Source organism: Macaca thibetana, chromosome 15 (assembly GCF_024542745.1).
Source record: "Macaca thibetana thibetana isolate TM-01 chromosome 15, ASM2454274v1, whole genome shotgun sequence".
Classification (NCBI taxonomy): domain Eukaryota; kingdom Metazoa; phylum Chordata; class Mammalia; order Primates; family Cercopithecidae; genus Macaca; species Macaca thibetana.
Window position 1 is genome coordinate 47,287,683 of NC_065592.1, and position 18,773 is coordinate 47,306,455.

The window sequence follows — 18,773 nt, forward strand, 5'->3', positions numbered from 1 at the left end:
TATCCTTTTGAGAAACAAATAACAAAACAATGTTGTCTGTGTAGTCAAATCTTTAGGTCTTAAAAAATGTCTTGGCTGGGTGTGGAGGCTCATGCCTGTAATCCCAGCACTTTGGGTGGTCGAGGTGGGCGGATCACCTGAGGTCGGGAGTTCGAGACTAGCCTGACCAACATGGAGAAACCCCATCTCTACTAAAAATACAAAATTAGCCGGGCATGGTGGCACATGCCTGTGATCCCAGCTACTTGAGAGGCTGAGGCAGGAGAATCGCTTGAACCTGGGAGTCAGAGGCTGCAGTGAGCCAAAATCGCGCCATTGCACTCTAGCCTGGGCAACAAGAGCAAAACACGGTCTCAAAAGAAAAAAAAATGTCTTGAGACCAGGTGCCATGGTTTGTGCCTGTAATTCCAACACTTTGGGGAGACCTAGGTGGGCAGACTGCTTGAGTTCAAGACTAGCCTGGGCAACATGGTGAAACCCCATCTCTACAAAAAATACAAAAATTTGCCAGGCATGGTGGATGAGCCTGTAATCCCAGCTACTCAGGAGGCTGAGGTGGGAAAATCACCTGAGCCCAGGAGCTCGAGTCTGCAGTAAGCTGTGATCACGCCACTGTACTCCAGCCTGAGCAAGACCCTGTCTCAAAAAAAAAAAAGTCTTGTTAGATTACTTAGCATACTAAGAGAAATCTCTGCAGTGTAACTAGGAACACATGCATGAAAATTTATGTAGAATAGATGATATGCACCTATGTAATAAAAGGTAGCACACGATAGTAGTAAAGAATGCTGACTCAAGAAGCCAGGACTATCTGGGTTTGAAACCTGACTCTGCAACTCAGCTGTTACCTTAAGCAACTCTTACTTAATTTATATTGATCAACTAATTGACTGATTAAGACAGGGTTATGCTGTCACCCAGGCTGAAGTACAGTGGCACAAATATGGATCACTGCCAGCCTTGACCTCCCAGGCTCAAGCGATCCTGTCCCAGCCTCCTGAGCAGCTGAGACCACAGGCCATGTCACCATACCCAGCTAAATTTTTTATTTTTTATTTTTTTATTTTTATTTTTATTTTTATTTTGAGAGGGAGTCTCGCTCTGTCGCCCAGGCTGGAGTGCAGTGGCCGGATCTCAGCTCACTGCAAGCTCCGCCTCCCAGGTTCACGCCATTCTCCGGCCTCAGCCTCCCGAGTAGCTGGGACTACAGGTGCCTGCCACCTCGCCCGGCTAGTTTTTTTTTTGTATTTCTTAATAGAGACGGGGTTTCACCGTGTTAGCCAGGATGGTCTCGATCTCCTGACCTCGTGATCCGCCCGTCTCGGCCTCCCAAAGTGCTGGGATTACAGGCTTGAGCCACCGCGCCCGGCCTAAATTTTTTATTTTTTATAAAGATTTCACCATTTAAACTTCTGGGCTCAAGCAATCCTCCCACTTTGGCCTCCTAAAATGCTGGCACTATGTGTAGTTCTAATTAGGGAAAAGGAATCAGGCTAGTGGGACCGAGGGAAAGCAATAAAAGAAAGCCGATAAGCCATAAGTCAGCCTTTCTTCATCATCCAGGACACGTAAGTCCTCCTGTGCAAATAACTCACAATCTTCCTGTGCCCAACTATCACCACACACCCACAAGTTAGCTCACTGCAACCCTGGTGTTCTCAGTACTCCACAAAGCCCTCTTCAGCATACTGCATAAACACTATCCTATAAAATCTCTAGCAAGCCTTTGTTTCTCTGCAGTTGGCTTCTCTCTGGCAGGCTGCTGGTTGCCTCCCTCGCAATGTATTTTCCTACGTTCTCTAATAAACCTGCCTTTTTTTGGAAATTTGAGACGGGGTCTCACTCTGTCAACAACGCTGGAGTGCAGTGGTGCAATCTTGCCTCAGGGCAACCTCCATCTCCGAGATTCAAGCAATCCTCCCATAACAGTCTCCAGAGTAACTGGGACTACAGATGCACACCACTATAGTGGCCTGGTTAATTTTTCATTATTTTTTGTAGGGACAGGGTTTCGCCATGTTGCCAAGACTGGTCTCAAACTCCTGGGCTCAATGATCCTCCTGCCTCAGCCTCTCTAAATGCTGGGATTACAGGCGTGAGCCACTGCACCTGGCCTGCCTTCCTTTACTTACAACTGCCTCAGTAAATTACTTAGTAAGTTTGGAACTGTGCCACTGGTCCAAACAGCCATCATTCTCCTGGACAGATTATAGACGAGAGCCACTGCGTATTGCTCAATTACTTAATTTATATCTCAGTTTCCTCACCAGTAAAAAGGGGATAACAGTACTTATTTAATGCGTTTGTATGAGGATTAAATGAGGTAACGCTTGAACAATGTTTAGAACTGTGCCTGACAAATTAAAAGATATAAAAATATAAATAGGTGGATAGGCACGGTAGCTCACGCTTGTAATCCCACCACTCTGGGAGGCTGAGGTGGGTGGATAACCTGAGGTCAGGAGTTCAAGACCAGCCTGGCCAACACGGTGAAACCCCATCACTTACTAAAAAAAATACAAAAATCAGCTGGACGTGATGGCAGTCGCCTGTAATCCCAGCTATTCAGGAGGCTGAGGAAGGAGAATCACTTGAACTCGGGAGGTGGAGTTTTCAGTGAGCCGAGATCATGCCACTGCACTTCAGCCTGGGCGCAAAGAGCAAGACTTCATCTCCAAAAATAAATAAATAAAAATAGATAGATAGATAGATAGATAGATAGATAGATATAGATGGACGGACGGACGGATGGATGTGGGAGAGGGAGGGAGGGAGGGAAAGGCAAGAATCATGAAGGCTGTTTTATAGATCGCTAATTTTCACTGTTTTATCTCTTTTACCTACCTGCCCATAGATTATAATACTACCAGCTTTAAATAAGACAACTGGAAAGATTAATACCAACCTTAAGACTTTGATGATGCCGGGCGCGGTGGCTCAAGCCTGTAATCCTAGCACTTTGGGAGGCCGAGACGGGCGGATCACAAGGTCAGGAGATTGAGACCATCCTGGCTAACACGGTGAAACCCTTTCTCTACTAAAAAAATACAAAAAAACTAGACGGGCGAGGTGGCGGGCGCCTGTAGTCCCAGCTACTGAGGAGGCTGAGGCAGGAGAATGGCGTAAACCCGGGAGGCGGAGCTTGCAGTGAGCTGAGATCCGGCCACTGCACTCCAGCCTGGGCGACAGAGCGAGACTCCGTCTCAAAAAAAAAAAAAAGACTTTGATGATTATGGAATTAAGTTTTCTTAGAGCCTTACCAAACCTAATTATATTCTACTTAAATCTTAATAAATATTGGTTAGTAGTATTAATGGGGTTTCTGTATTTCCTCTAATCGTCTAATATTTTGAATTATTCTTGAACTTTCAGCTTTTTGACCATTATCTACTATACAATTTTTTAAAAATACTACCTCCATCACGCTTGTAATCCCAGCACTTTGGGAGGCTGAGGCAGGCGGATTCACGAGGTCAGGAGATTGAGACCATCCTGGCTAACACAGTGTAACCCCATCTTTACTAAAAACACAAAAAATTAGCAGGGCGTGGGTGGCAGGTGCCTGTAGTCCCAGCTACTTGGGAGGCTAAGGCAGGAGAATAGTGTGAACCCGGGAGGCGGAGCTTGCGGTGAGCCGTGATCATGCCATCGCACTCCAGCCTGGGCAACAGAGCGAGACTCGGTCTCAAAAAACAAACAAAAAATCATAAGTAGTTTTAATGTGACGCTTTTGACTTTATTCTAGAGGTAGTTTGAGTTTTTGTTTGTGTTTTTTTTTTTTTTGAGACGGAGTCTCGCTCTGTTGCCCACCTCACTGCAACCTCCACCTCCCAAGTTCAAGCAGTTCTCTTGCCTCAGCCTCTGCAGTAGCTTGGATTACAGGCGCCACCACGCCTGGCTAATTTTTGTATTTTTAGTACAGATGGGGTTTCACCATGTTGGTCAGGCTGGTCTCGAACTCTTTATTTATTGTATTGTATTTGTTTTTGAGATGGAGTCTTACTGTCACCCAGGCTGGAGTGCAGTGGCACAATCTTGGCTCACTGCAAGCTCCGCCTCCCGGGTTCAAGCCATTCTCCTGCCTCAGTCTCCCGAGTAGCTGGGACTACAGGCGCCCACCACCACGCCCAGCTAATTTTTTGTATTTTTAGTAGAGACGGCATTTCACTGTGTTAGCCAGGATGGTCTCTATCTCCTGACCCCATGATCCGCCAGCCTCGGCCTCTCAAAGTGCTGGGATTACAGGCGTGAGCCACTGTGCCCGGCCTTATGATTGATTTTTTTAAAGCATCATGCCTAAAGTATGCTTACATTACCACTAGAAGAGGTAACATTGGGTGGTGTGCTTCTAGTAAGGCTATTTAAATTGTATTAAGAACTCCTTCGGTGGAGTTTCCAATCCTCAACTATTCACCTGAAGTTAATATTCAGGGGGAATATCCTGCTGTAATGCTTCCCTGAGATTATACAATTTTATCTCTATCTCTATTATTTTACTTAGTTTTCAGAACATTATTAACTGTTTATTTATTTACTTATTTATTTTTGAGACAGAGTCTCGCTCTGTCGCCCAGGCAGAAGTGCAGTGGTGCAATCTCGGCTCACTGCAACCTCCGCCTCCTGGGTTCAAGCAATTCTCCTGTCTTAGTCTCGCGAGTAGCTACAGACGCACGCCACCACACCTGGCTGATTTTTGTATTTTTAGTAGAGATGGGGTTTCACCATGTTGGTCAGGCTGGTCTCCAACTCCTGACCTCAGGTGATCCACCTGCCTCAGCCTCCCAAAGTGCTGGGATTACAGGTGTTAGCCACCATGCAGCCCTTAACAACAATTTAAACATACTATTTCACATGTATATGGTGACCTATAGTTATCTATGTATTACCTCATATACATATCAATACTCCTACGTCAGCCAACTTGTCACTGAAATTTTTCCTTTTTGAAATTTTATGAAATAAGATATAACTTGCTGTAAACATATGAATATGAGATCTCATACCATCTCAGTTATATTCACAGAATATAACGATTTTAAAAGAAGAAGGGAAGGTACTAGAATCAGTAACCCTATGTTGTAGCCCTGGCATGATTCTTGACTATTTAATTTACATTTTTCTATCTTTTATTTGTCAGGCACAATTCTAAGCATTGTCTTTGCTAGGCCTCTGACCTTAGGTCAACTCATTTAAATCTCTAGATTTCAAGTTCCTTTTTATATAAAATGGCGTAAAACACTGACCCTAGGGAGTTATCATGAGAATCATATACAAATTTTAAGAGAACCTTCAAAAATGGATCCCAAGACACAATTATTTTTTATCTTTTAGAGACAGGGTCTCACTATGTTGCCCAAACTCAAGATCTCAAGTGAGTTTCCCACCTCAGCCTGCTGAGTAGCTGGAACTACAGGGATGTGGCACCATGCCTGGCTCTAAGATAATCTTAAATCATCAAATCAAAGGTTAAATCATTTTCATTGTATTCAGGAGCATTAATAAATATTAAAGTATTTTCAAGAAGTAAAAGGGAAAATAAAGTTCAACATATTAGAAAATTTGCTCTTACCCATTATAGATCTTAGTAATTTCAGGATATGATATGAACAAACTAAATTTATGAGAACAAGGGAAATGTAAACATTGACTGGATATCAAGGAATTATGAGCTTTTTTAGTTGTGATAACAGTATTACAGTTAGGTCTCAAAAATATATGTTATTTAGTTGGTGCTATAGTAATTTTTATTTAAAGTTTTTTTTTTTTTTTTTTGAGACGGAGTCTCGCTCTGTCGCCCAGGCTGGAGTGCAGTGGCCCGATCTCAGCTCACTGCAAGCTCCGCCTCCCGGGTTTACGCTGTTCTCCTGCCTCAGCCTCCCGAGTAGCTGGGACTACAGGCACCCGTCACCTCGCCCGGCTAGTTTTTTGGATTTTTTAGTAGAGACGGGGTTTCACTGGGTTAGCCAGGATGGTTTGGATCTCCTGACCTTGTGATCTGCCCGTCTGGGCCTCCCAAAGTGCTGGGATTACAGGTTTGAGCCACCGTGCCCGGCCTATTTCAAGTTTTTTAAAAAGTAAAACAGCCGGGCATGGTGGCTTATGCCTGTAATCCCAGCACTTTGGGAGGCCAAGGCGGGCGGATCACCTGAGGTCGGGAGTTTGAGACCAGCCTGACCAACATGGAGAAACCCTGTCTCTACTAGAAATACAAAAAATTAGCCGGGTGTGGTGGCACATGCCTGTAATCCCAGCACTAGGGAGGCTGAGGCAGGAGATTCGCTTGAACCTGGGAGGTGGAGGTTGTGGTGAGCCAGTGCCATTGCACTCCAGCCTGGGCAACAAGAGCAAAACTCTGTCTCAAAAAAAAAAAAAAAAAAAAAAAAAAAGTAAAACAAAACTTGGCCGGGCACGGTGGCTCAAGCCTGTAATCCTAGCACTTTGGGAGGTCGAGGCAGGTGGATCACAAGGTTAGGAGTTCAAGACCAGCCTGGCCAATTAAAATAAAAAAAGGAAAACAAAATAAAACATATTTTAAAAATACATTTTGAGGCTGGGTACAGTGGCTAATGCCTATAATCCCAGCACTTTGGGAGTCTGAGGTGGGAGGATCAGCTTGAGCCCAGGAGTTCAAGACCAGCCTCAGCAACATAGCGAGATCCTCAACTCTACAAAAAAAATTCTTTAAAATTAGCCAGTCATGGTGGTGTGTGTTTATAGTCCTGGCTACTCAGGAGGCTGAAGTGGGAAGATTGCTTGAACCCAGGAGTTCCAGGCTGCAGTGAGCTATGATCCTGATATTGCACCCCAGCCTGGGAGACAGATCGAGACCCTATCTTAAAACAAACAAACAAACAAATAAAAAACTATTATGAAATTTTCACAAATGAAAGTAGAAATTAATTACAAAATAAAATGGAGGAGGGGGCAGGTAGGATAAAGATAAAACAAGATTTGCCATGAGTTATTTATGGAAGCTGAGTAATGGGTACATAGTTTATCATACCCCTACTTCTGCTTTCGTATAATGGAAAATTTCAAAGATACAAAAACCTTTTTAATAACATGACTAGGCCGGGCAAGGTGGCTCACGCCTTTAATCCCAACACTTTGGGAGGCCAAGGCGGATGGACCACCTGAGGTGAGGAGTTCAAGAACAGCCTGGCCAACATGGAGAAACCCTGTCTCTACTAAAAATACAAAAATTAGCCGGGCATGGTGGAACGTGCCTGCAATACCAGATACTTGGTATGCTGAGGCACAAGAATCACTTGAACCCAGGAGGCAGAGGTTGCAGTAAGACAAGATTGGGCCACTGCACTCCAGCCTGGGTGACAGAGTGAGACTCTGATTCAAAAACAAACAACAACAACAACAACAAAAAACAAAAAAAACTAATATATAATTACTTTTTTAAGTGTTAGGGTGTTTTGCATAACCAGCATAATCACACCATTATGATACAATCGGTGCAACTATTAACCAAGTGAAGAAGATGGAACATGGCAAGGTGATTTAAAAGTTCATGTGAGACCAGGTGTGGTGGCTCACACCTGTAATCCCAGCACTTTGAGAGGCCAAGGCAGGAGGATCACTTGAGCCTAGGAATTCAAGACCAGCCTGGGCAACATAACAACACCCTCTTCAAAAACATTTTTAAAAATTTAGCTAGGCATGGTGGTACCCATCTATAGTCCGAGCTACTTGGGAAGCTGAGGTGGGAGGATCACTTGAGCAGAATTCAAGATTACAGTGAGCTATGATCACACCACTGCACTTCAGCCTTGCTGACAAAGCAAGATCTTGTCTCTAATAATTAAAGTTCATGTGAAAGCAAAAATATATGAAAATAACATTTCTGATAAAAAGCAATAGGAAGGAATTTTTTCCAGTGGATGGAAAAGCATCCTATAAAGCTATAACAATTAAATGATGAAATGACACACAAGTAGATCAATGATACAGATTAGAACATGTTTATTCAGAAGACAATTTTAAAAACTGCAAATAACTATGGAAAGGATTCAAATAATGTAGGGAAAAATGATTGTCCCTTTGGATGAAGATGCTTGTGGACACATGAATTTAAAAATCACATCTCACTTTCAAGGAGAAAAATATTAAACCTCATTTTCAATACGAATCAACAACAGTAGTAAAGATCTAGACAATCTTCAGTCTCTGCAAGAATAAAACGGAGTTCCCACACTAATAGCAAAAGACTGATTGTTCTGTAGCCATGGTAACATAAATAGCCACCAGAATGAGTTTTAAATTGCTTAATCAATACCTGACAGCTCTATAGCTATAGAACCACAATAACCAATTTTAAATCCACTTAAACAACTTCACTCAGTAACCACGTTTTTGCAAGTAAACCTATCAGTGATACCCACTACTGATAGCCCCTTGTTTCTGAAAGCTAGCCAATTGGGAACACAGTCATTTCAATGAACACATTTCTGAAAACCAAGTATATCAATAACTGTCTCACCCAAGCAACCATGCTTCTACAGTGAATGCCAATCCATCATGCCCGTATCCACCAATCCTTGAACTTCAGGCTTCTCAAAAACCCCATGTAAAATAAGTCTCGTCTAAAAGAGATCAACTGATCAGCAATACCCTCTTTACTTTAAGTAAGCAGTAAACTCAGCTTTGTGAAATACTAAGCAGTAGTAATATCCTCTGACACTCTGTAGCCTTTATAAAAGGTGTGCCAGACCAATACATACCAACACAGAAATATACCCAAGACGTGTTAAGTGAAAAAGGCAAAGCAGTACATAGGCAGATGCTATTTTAAAATAATTATGCTCCGTCCATCTATCTATCTGTTAAAAAACAGGCTGGGTGCAGTGGCTCATGTCTGTAATTCCAGGAGGCCTTGGAAGGGGATGGCAGGAGGACTGCCTGAGGACAAGAGTTTGAGACCAATCTGGGCAACATATCAGTTCTACAAAAAAAAAAATAATAATAATAATAATAATAAATATGTATACATATATAAAAACAATGTGTGTGTACATATAATTCTTCATATGCATTGTGCATATATTTAAAAAGACAGAAAAGACACATTCCTAACCATTAACAGTGATTAGCTCAGGAACAAAGGGCAACGGAGGAAGAATGAGGCATTTAAAGAACTATTATAACTTCTTTATGACTGATATAATGAACATATTATTTTTATAAACTGAAAAAAGACTTTTCACTTGTGAATCTTCTATACAATGGTCTATACACTTTGCACTGAAAAGTGACATCTGGAATGATACACTCAAGTTTGAAAATATAAAAACTAAGTTAAGGCTGGGCACGGTGGTTCACGCCTGTAATCCCAGCACTTACGGAGGCCGAGGCAGGCAGATCACTTGAAGTCAGGAGTTCGAGTCCAGCCTGGCCAACATGGTGAAACCCCATCTCTACTAAAAACACAAAAATTAGCTGGGCGTGGCAGCAGGCACCTGTAACTTGGGAGGCTAAGATAGGAGAATCGCTTGAACCTGGGAAGCAGGGGTTACAGTGAGTGGAGGTCATGCCACTGCACTCCAGCCTGGACAGAACGAAATTCTGTCTTAAAAAAAAAATTTAGGCCAGGCACAATGGTTGGCTCATGCCTGAAACCCTAGCACTTTGGGAGGCCAAGGCCAGCGGATCGCTTGAGCCCAGAAGTTCAAGATCAGCCTGGACAACACGGTGAAGCCCAGTCTCCACACACACCATAATTTTTTTAACTTAGCCAGGCAAGATGGCTTGAGCCTACAGTCCCAACTACTCAGGATGCTGAGGTAGGAGTATCGCTTGAGCCTGGAAGGTCAAGTAGGCAGTGAGCCATGATGGTACCACCGCACTCCAGCCTGCCTGACAGAATGAGATCTGGTCCCCCCCCAAAAAAAGTTTTAATAGAAATTACAGGATATTTTTCATTCGAAATTGTGTACAGATGAAATCTATGAGTTATAACTGAACTTCCTTAGGAAGTCTGATAGCCTTAAGGAGTCTTATGTTTAGGTCACCTGTGGAATTACCATCTTTACTTTGCAGTTATACAGTGCATATAGATAAGCACTGGTTCTTTCTGCAGTAACCTTTTATTCAAGTTATCAATAAACTTTTGCTTAATCATGCTATCTGTTAAACTGTAAAAATAATAACTTAGTAATAGCTCATTATATCTAGCAGTCACAGTTGGTTGTCCAGCCCTAAATGACCTAGGAGACATTTCACCATTGCTGTGCTAAGGGGTGGGGGAAAAAAACAGCAGCACAAAATTAAAGAGAAAAGTTACTTTCATTTATCTACAGGTCCACTTAAGTGAAAGTAGTATCTATGATATTCGATCTTCCTTTTTTTTTTTTTTTAGGACGGAGTCTTGCTCTGTCGCTCAGGCTGGAGTGCAGTGGGTGTGATCTCCGCTGACTGCAACCTCCAACTCCCAGGCTCAAGCAATTCTCCTGTCTCACCCTCCCAAGTAGCTGGGATTACAGGTGCCTGCTACCACATCCAGCTACTTTTTGTAATTTTAGGAGAGATGAGGTTTCACCACATTGGCCAGGCTGGTCTCAAACTCCTGACCCCAAGTGATCCACCTGCCTCAGTCTCTTAAAGTGCCGGGATTACAGGCATGAGCCACAGAGCCTGGCCTGATTATGAAATCTTAACCATTTATTTCTGAAACTGTTAAGCAAGTGTACTGAAGTGTATCTGCTAACGAAATTCACACACACACCAAATCCTTTTTTCTTTTTTTTTGAGATGGAGTTTCGCTCTTGTTGCCCAGGCTGGAGTGCAATGGCACCATCTTGGCTCACCTCCACCTCCCGGATTCAAGCAATTGTCCTGCCTCAGCCTCCTGAATATCTGGAATTACAAGCACGTGCCACCATGCCCTGCTAATCTTGTTATTTTTAGTAGAGATGGGGTTTCTCCATGTTGGGCAGGTTGGTCTTGACCTCCTAACTTCAGGTGATCCGCCCACCTCGGCCTCCCAAAGTGCCAGGATTACAGGTGTGAGCCACCGTGCCTGGAGCCTCAATTTTTAAATATTGAAGTTTACCATTTAAAAAAATTATCCTGTGTAACTTCCTCTGAATTTTGCTGTTAACCTACAAACTGCTCTGAAAGAGGGTCTTTTTCTTTTGAAACGAGGTCTCACTCTGTCACCAAGTCCAGTGCCATGGCTAGATCACAGCTCACTGCAGCCTCAACCTTCTAGGCTCAAGTGAACCTCCTGCCTCAGCCTCCCAAATAGCTGGAACTACAAGTATACACCACCATGCCCGGATAACTTTTTTTTTTTGGTAGAGACAGTCTCCCCATGTTTCCCCAGGCTGGTCTCGAACTCCTGGACTCAACAGATCCTCCTGCCTCAGTCTCCCATGGTGCCTCATGCTTGTAATCCCAGCTTGAGCCACCATGCCCAGCTAAAAAATGGTCTTTAAAAAAAATTATGGGCCGGGCGCAGTGGCTCAAGCCTGTAATCCCAGCACTTTGGGAGGCCGAGACGGGTGGATCGCGAGGTCAGGAGATCGAGACCATCCTGGCTAACACGGTGAAACCCCATCTCTACTAAAAAATACAAACAACTAGCCGGGCGAGGTGGCGGGCGCCTGTAGTCCCAGCTACTCAGGAGGCTAAGGCAGGAGAATGGCGTAAACCCGGGAGGTGGAGCTTGCAGTGAGCTGAGATCCGGCCACTGCACCCCAGCCTGGGCGACAGAGCAAGACTCCGTCTCAAAAAAAAAAAATAAAAAAATAAAAATAAATAAAAAAAAATTATTCATGAGGTAAAGTTTTGAATTTAACCTATAAATAGGCCACGCGCAATGGCTCACACCTGTAATGCCAGCACTTTGGGAAGCCGAGGCAGGCAGATCACTACGTCACGAAATCAAGACCATCCTGGCTAACACGGTGAAAACACGTCTCTACTAAAAAAATACAAAAAATTAGCCAGGCATGGTATTATGCGCCTGTAGTCCCAGCTACTCAGGAGGCTGAGGCTGGAGAATTGCTTGAACCCGGGAGGTGGAGGTTGCAGTGAGCTAAGATCATGCCACTGTACTCCAGCCTGGGCAACAGAGCAAGACTCCGTCTCAAAAAAAAAAAAAAAAAGAAATATAGGAAATGAATCTGAGACATCACACCTCAATAGAAGCAATTGTTACAGAAGTTAATTACAACCTTGAGAGGCTCTTTTTTGGGCAACTCCTTACATCTTTATTGACTAATAAGCAAACTCGTAAGAATGAGTACTTCCCCTAGTCCAACAAAAATAGAATTAAAAATAAGTAAAAAGAACAAGTACCTCCAAAATATATTTCTGTACCATTACCACATATGTCCTCCATAAAATACTTGAACCACTCACAAGTGTATCCTATTTAAATTAAGTTTTAAAGTTTCAATTCACCCTGACAATGGACTAAGTGTACCCTCAATGAAATTACCAAACTCATCACACACCTATTTTTAGTTATATAAACACTATTTACGTAAATATTTTCACTTATTCAATTTATCAACATATTGTTAACTGGAAACCAATCAAGTTACCATGTATCAATATGGGAGGTAGGAAACAAACATATTTAGAACACTATGCCTGAATGGCTATGTTTAAATTAAAAGACATGAATGCAAATAAATGACTACAAATTAAGTGCCTCAAATGAAATCTCTACTACTTGCTAAAAGAGCACTGTGAAATAAATGCCTAATTCTGGCTGAGACATTCAGGTAAAATTTACAAAGGGGTGCTACTTGAGCCAAGTATTGAGGCCAAGGTGAAAGGGACCTTACAGGCAAAGGGAAAAATAATGTAATGCAGAAAGGCTTACACATGTGAACAAAGACAGAGGCAGTTGGAATAAACACAAGAAAATGTATTTTTGAGACATATAGGAAGTATAGTCAATGAGACTCAGTAATTGATTTGATATTGGGATTGAGAAGAAGGAAAAATTCAAGGACAACTCTCAGTTTTCTATATTGAGGGAGTAAGTGAACAATGACAGGTGGAAGTAGTGATAAATAATACTCATTAAGTGTTTACTATATGTCAGCCATTGAGCTAACTGCATCATTTCATCACTCAGTTGTGAAATTAACAGTTAAGAAGATATAGACAAAAATGCATATGACCTATTTATTGAGGAATAATTTTCTAGTCATCTACAACTACCAAAAAGCATTTTCCCATTTATCATTTTGTCTTCTTGAACCACTTTATTTCCTGGGCTTCTCCAATTTCACTCTCTCCTAATGCTCTAACTTTTGTACTCACTCTTTCTCATACTTCTTGGCTCCTCCCAAGATTCTCTTTTTAATTTAATGTACCCTCATCATAACTTTCCTTGGTTTCCTATTCTCCCCAAACGTAGCACACATTATAAAAATAAAAGCTGGGCATGGTAACTCACGCCTGTAATCTCACCACTTTAAGGAGGCCGAGGTGGGCAGATCACCTGAGGTCAGGAGTTTGAGACCAGCCTGGCCAACTTGGTGAAACCCCATCTCTACTAAAAGTACAAAAAGCAGCTAGGCATGGTGGCATGGGCCTGTAATTCCAGCTACTGGGGAGTCTGAGGTAGAACTGTTTGAACCCAGGAGGCAGAGGTTGCAATGAGCTGAGACTATGCCACTGCACTCCAGCCTGGGTGACAAAGCAAGATTCTATCTCAAAAAAAATAAAAATAAGGCCAGGCACGGTGGCTCACACCTGTAATCTCAGCACTTTGGAAGGCCAAGGCGGTCGGATCATGAGGTCAAGACTTCAAGACCATCCTGACCAACGTGGTGAAACCTAGTCTCTACTAAAAATACAAAAATTAGCTGGGCGTGGTAGCACATGCCTATAATCCCAGCTACTCAGGAGACTGAGGCAGGAGAATTGCTTGAACCCAGGAGGCGGAGGTTTCAGTGAGCCAAGATCACGCCATTGCACTCCAGCCTGGGCAACGAGAGCGAAACTCTGCCTCAAAAAAAAATAATAATAAATAATAAATATTTGGGCAAAGAAAGATATATCCTAAAATGCATAACCATAAAGTCATTAAAAAACGTTATGTGCCGGCTCACGCCTGTAATCCCAGCACTTAGGAAGGGAGAGGTGGGTGGATTACCTGAGGTCAGGAGTTCCATAGACCAGCCTGGCCAACATGATGAAAACCCCATCTCGACTAAAAATACAAAATTAGCCAGGTGTGGTGGTAGGCACCTGTAATTCCAGCTACTGAGGAGGCTGAAACAGGAGAATCACTTGAACCCAGGAGGTGTCAGAGATTGCAGTGGGCCGAGACCACACCATTACACTCCAGCCTGGGCAACAAGAGCGAAACTCTGTCTCAAAATAAAAAAATAAATAAAACATTGTGTATGTAAATACATAAAACCAAGTATAAACTGACTTGGAGCAAAATTTAGATAACCCCCCAATGTGCAGTATTAAATAAATTTTGTTATCCTACTAATTATTTTCAGATGGGATTTCAACAGTGACAAAACAACTTATGTTTTTGTTTATTTTGAGACAGGGTCTCTCGCCCTGGCAGAGTACAGTGGCACAATCTGGGCTCATTGCAGCCTCCACCTCCCAGGTTCAAGCGATCCTCTCACCTCAGCCTCCCAAGCAGCTAGGACTAGAGGGCTGCACCACTACACCCAACTAGTTTTTTTCATTTTTAGTAGAGACGGGATTCTGCTGTATTGCCCAGGCTGGTCTTGAGCTCCCGAGCTCAAGCAATCCACCCACCCTAGTCTCCCAAAGTGCTGGGATTATAGGCATGAGCCACCATGCCTGGCCAAAAAACAATTACATATGAATAATTAAATATCTCCCAATTATTCCTGCTACCTATTTATTAACATACTATTAAATAGGTGAAAAAGTTTCCTAGTCCTAAATATAATTGTACTCGGTAATAGCTCAGTTGATGGCAAATGTAGTATTTACTGTTGTATTTGGATCTGTGCCTGGATTTAGTGTGAAATGAGGATATTTCCACTGCTGAGTTTTTCTGCTCTGTCATCAGCTCACATCTGCCATAGGATATGTTTCCAACATAACATCAGCAAACGCAATCAAGACATATTTTTGGGGGGGAGGGTAGAGCAGGTTTTCATTTTTCCAAAAATTGCACCAAGGTAAAGCAAAGCTCCAGCTGAGGTGGGAGTGCTGTGTAGGCATTAGCAGTGCTGCCCTCGCTATGCACTCCTTGGATAGTAGCGCAACCCCAAGAAAAGGGTGGTTAAAACATGCTTTCTTATTAACTTGCTGAAAGTGTCAAAAGTCTGCCAACTACAAATCTTTAAATTGTTCAATAATAGTATGTGGGAAAGAAAAGTGTGTATACACACATACCCCCCAGTGAGGCTATATAATGTGCTGCAGGTTTTAAGGTCAAACTGACAGAAGGGCTGGGATCCTGGCTAAGCCCCACCCTTAAGTTTGCCCAAAGTGAAAACAGCTGACCCTATTTTTCAGCCCAAATGTTGCCTTTTTGGCCTGCTCCGCCCCTATCCTGTGCCCATAAAAGACTTCAGCTGGCAGAGCAACACACGCGGCTGAGTGTCAAGGGTACACGCAGCTTGAGCATACGAGACTACAGAAAATTTCCGCTATCTTCAGACAGTGCGACTTCGGAGAGGGGCCTGCCAGAGACAGCTCGGCTTCAGGGAAAGATCACCTTCCCATCCCCTTTCCAGCCTCCCTTTCCGCTGAGAGCCACCCACTGCTCAATAAAGTCTTCTGCATTCATCACCTTTCAAACAGTTCGTGTGACCTGATTCTTTCTGGACACCAAACAAGAACAGGGTGCCGAAAGGTCAGAGGCGACCATCCGGACTGACCCTCCACTGAGTTGGCTGGCACTTGGCAGGCCCTGGACTGCAGAGCTGAAAAGAGCATTGGTTGTAACATGCTTGGACGCTGCTGCGGGCCCTCACAGAGCCTGCACCTACCAGAGTAGCGACCCGCTGGTTCATTCGCTCCAGTTCCCGCACTGGCTCGCTTGCTCGCACGCTCCCTCCCGCCAATAGTGGCCAGCAGAGGGCGGAGTGAAACGAACCACCCCAGTTCCGCCCGCGAAGGGGGTTCAAGGGAACTATCCTGTCTCAAAACTATGAATCTTAATTAAAAATCCCAGTCTAGGGACCGGGCGCGGCGGTTCACACCTGTAATCTCAGCACTTTGGGAGGCTGAGGCAGGCGGATCACGAGGTCAGGAGTTCAAGACCAGCCTGGCCAACATAGTGAAACCCCATCTCTACTAAAAACACAAAAATTAGCCAGGTGTGGTGGTGGGCGCCTGTAATTCCAGCTACTCGGGAGGCTGAGGCAGGAGAACTGCTTGAACCCGGAAAAAAAGTTTAATTTAGAATTACTATAATACTTATCTCAAAATAAAAATGAAATATAAATAACAGGAAATCCCTGTCCTCTTATTAGACTCTAAAAAGCACAGAACTTAAAAAGGAGACTTTATTGTAGTCTCAATATTAATACTGATAGTTCTCTGTATTTAATTTTTATTCATTAATTTAATTTAATTTTTTTTGAGATGGAGTCTCGCTCTGTTGCCCAGGCTGGAGTGCAGTGGCGTGATCTCAGCTCACTGCAAGCTCCGTCCCCCGGGTTCACGCCATTCTCCTGCCTCAGCCTCCCATGTAGCTGGGACTACAGGCGCCCACCACCATGCCTGGCTAATTTTTTTTTTTAATTTTTAGTAGAGACGGGGTTTCACCATGTTAGCCAGGATGGTCTCTATCTCCTGACCTCGTGATCCACCCGTCTCAGCCTCCCAAAGTGCTGGGATTACAGGTGTGAGCCACCGCGCCCAGCCTTTATTTTTGTTTTGAGACAGGGTCTTGCTCTGTTGCCCAAGCTGGAGTGCAATGGTATGATCACAGCTCACTGCAACCTCTGCCTCCCGGTCTCAGGCAATCCTCTCACCTCGGCTTCCTGAGTTGCTGGGACCACAGACAGATGTGAGTCACCACAGCCAGCTTTTAAAAAATTTTTTGCAGAGGTGGAGTTTTGCCATGTTGCCCAGGCTGGTCTTGAACTCCTGGATTCAAGCAATCCACCTGCCTAAGCCTCCCAATGTGCTGGTGTAAGCCACGATGCCTGGCCCTCTACATTCTTTTTTGTTTTCTGTTTTTGAGACAGTCTTGCTCTGTTACCCAGGCTGGAATACCATGGCACGATAGCTCACTGTAGTCTCCACCTCCCAGGTTCAAGCAATTCTCCTGCCTCAGCCTCCCAAGTAGATGGGGGTACAGGCGTGTGCCACCATGCCGGACTAATTTTTTGTATTTTTTAGTAGAGATGGGGTTTTGCCATGTTGGCCAGGCTGGTCTCGAACTTCTGACCTCAGGTGATCCACCCACCTTGGCCTCCCAAAGTGCTGGGATTACAGGCGTGAACCACCGTGTCTGGCCATCTGTCTACTCACTTTTGACCAGTCCATCAATTAACCAGCATTATTTGCTGTCAGTGCCTCCGGTTGATGAGTTTTTCCCTGGTTCTGTGGAGAAAGTAAGCCTGTTCCTTGGTAAGCCTGTAATCCCAGCACTTTGGGAGGCCGAGGTGGGCAGATCACGAGGTCAGGAGTTCAAGACCAGCCTGGCCAATATGGTGAAACCCTGACTCTACTAAAAATACAAAAATTAGCTGGGCATGGTGGCACATGCCTGTAATCCCAGCTACTTGGGAGGCTGAGGTAGGAGAATCACTGCACTCCAGCCTGGGTGACAGAGTGAGGCTCTGTCTCAAAAAAAAAAAAATAAAAATAAAAATATTATAGACAGAGCCTCTATCCCAGGCTAATCAAGGACTAGCCCACACCACACTAAAGACTAGAGGTTTACTCTGTCACAACTAAACCAGAAACACAGGGATCAGGAAACAAATCAAAATAGAGAAAAAAATCTAACTACAGAATTGTAAGATCCTAGACTCCCTTTTTCCACCTGTCTCTTCCAACACTTGCAATCAAATCTGTATACATACCACGCAGGAGAAGAGATTCCTCTCTGAGGTAGCTGATCATCTCCCACAGAGGAAACACACAAAACAATAATAGGGTCCTCCCAAACAGATCAGCCCAGTCAGATTACCATACAGTAACATTAAACACTTCACAAATTTTGCCTTTCACACAGGGCTGAACTTTTCATCTGCTTTTCAGTACCTGACTCTTAAATATGAACAAACAAGATGGATTTCCAGAAATTCTTAGAGGCAAACACAAAAGGAAACAAAACACCTTGGAGAAAAAAAAAAAAATCTCAAAAAATATAATTTATGTTATCAGAATGTTAAGATATAAAATCCGTAAAAGAAGAACAGGAGGCCAAAAAGGGAGGGAATTCAAATTATAAAAAACGGGGTGGGGAGAGGGGGTCTTTGGCCAGGCACGGTGGCTCGCACCTGTAATACCAGCACTTTAGGAAGCCGAGGTGGGTGGATCACTTGAGGTTAGTAGTTCAAAACCAGCCTGTCCAACGTGGTGAAACCCCGTCTCTACTAAAACACAAAAAAATTAGCCGGGCGTGGTGGCACGCACCTGTAATCCCAGCTAATTGGGAGGCCGAGGCAGGAGAATTGCTTGAACCCAGGAGGCTGAGGTTGCAGTGAGCTGAGATCATGCCACTGCACTCCAGCCTGAGCGACAGAGCGTGACTGTCTCAAAAAACAAAAAAGGGGCGGGGCAGTGTTAAAAATAAAAATTATGGGCCAAGCACGGTGGCTCACGCCTGTAATCCCAGCACT

At 43.7% G+C, this 18,773-nt stretch overlaps 1 protein-coding gene and 1 non-coding gene across 3 annotated transcripts in view; both read right to left on the minus strand.

Moving 5' to 3' along the window:
- The window catches only part of UBE2R2 (ubiquitin conjugating enzyme E2 R2), a 115,733-nt gene that overhangs the window by 42,251 nt on the left and 54,709 nt on the right, over window positions 1-18,773 (minus strand). The window lies entirely within an intron of this gene.
- LOC126938179 (U4atac minor spliceosomal RNA) lies at window positions 15,126-15,251 on the minus strand. Its single transcript, XR_007720003.1, has one exon. It is a non-coding gene; the product is annotated as a U4atac minor spliceosomal RNA (small nuclear RNA).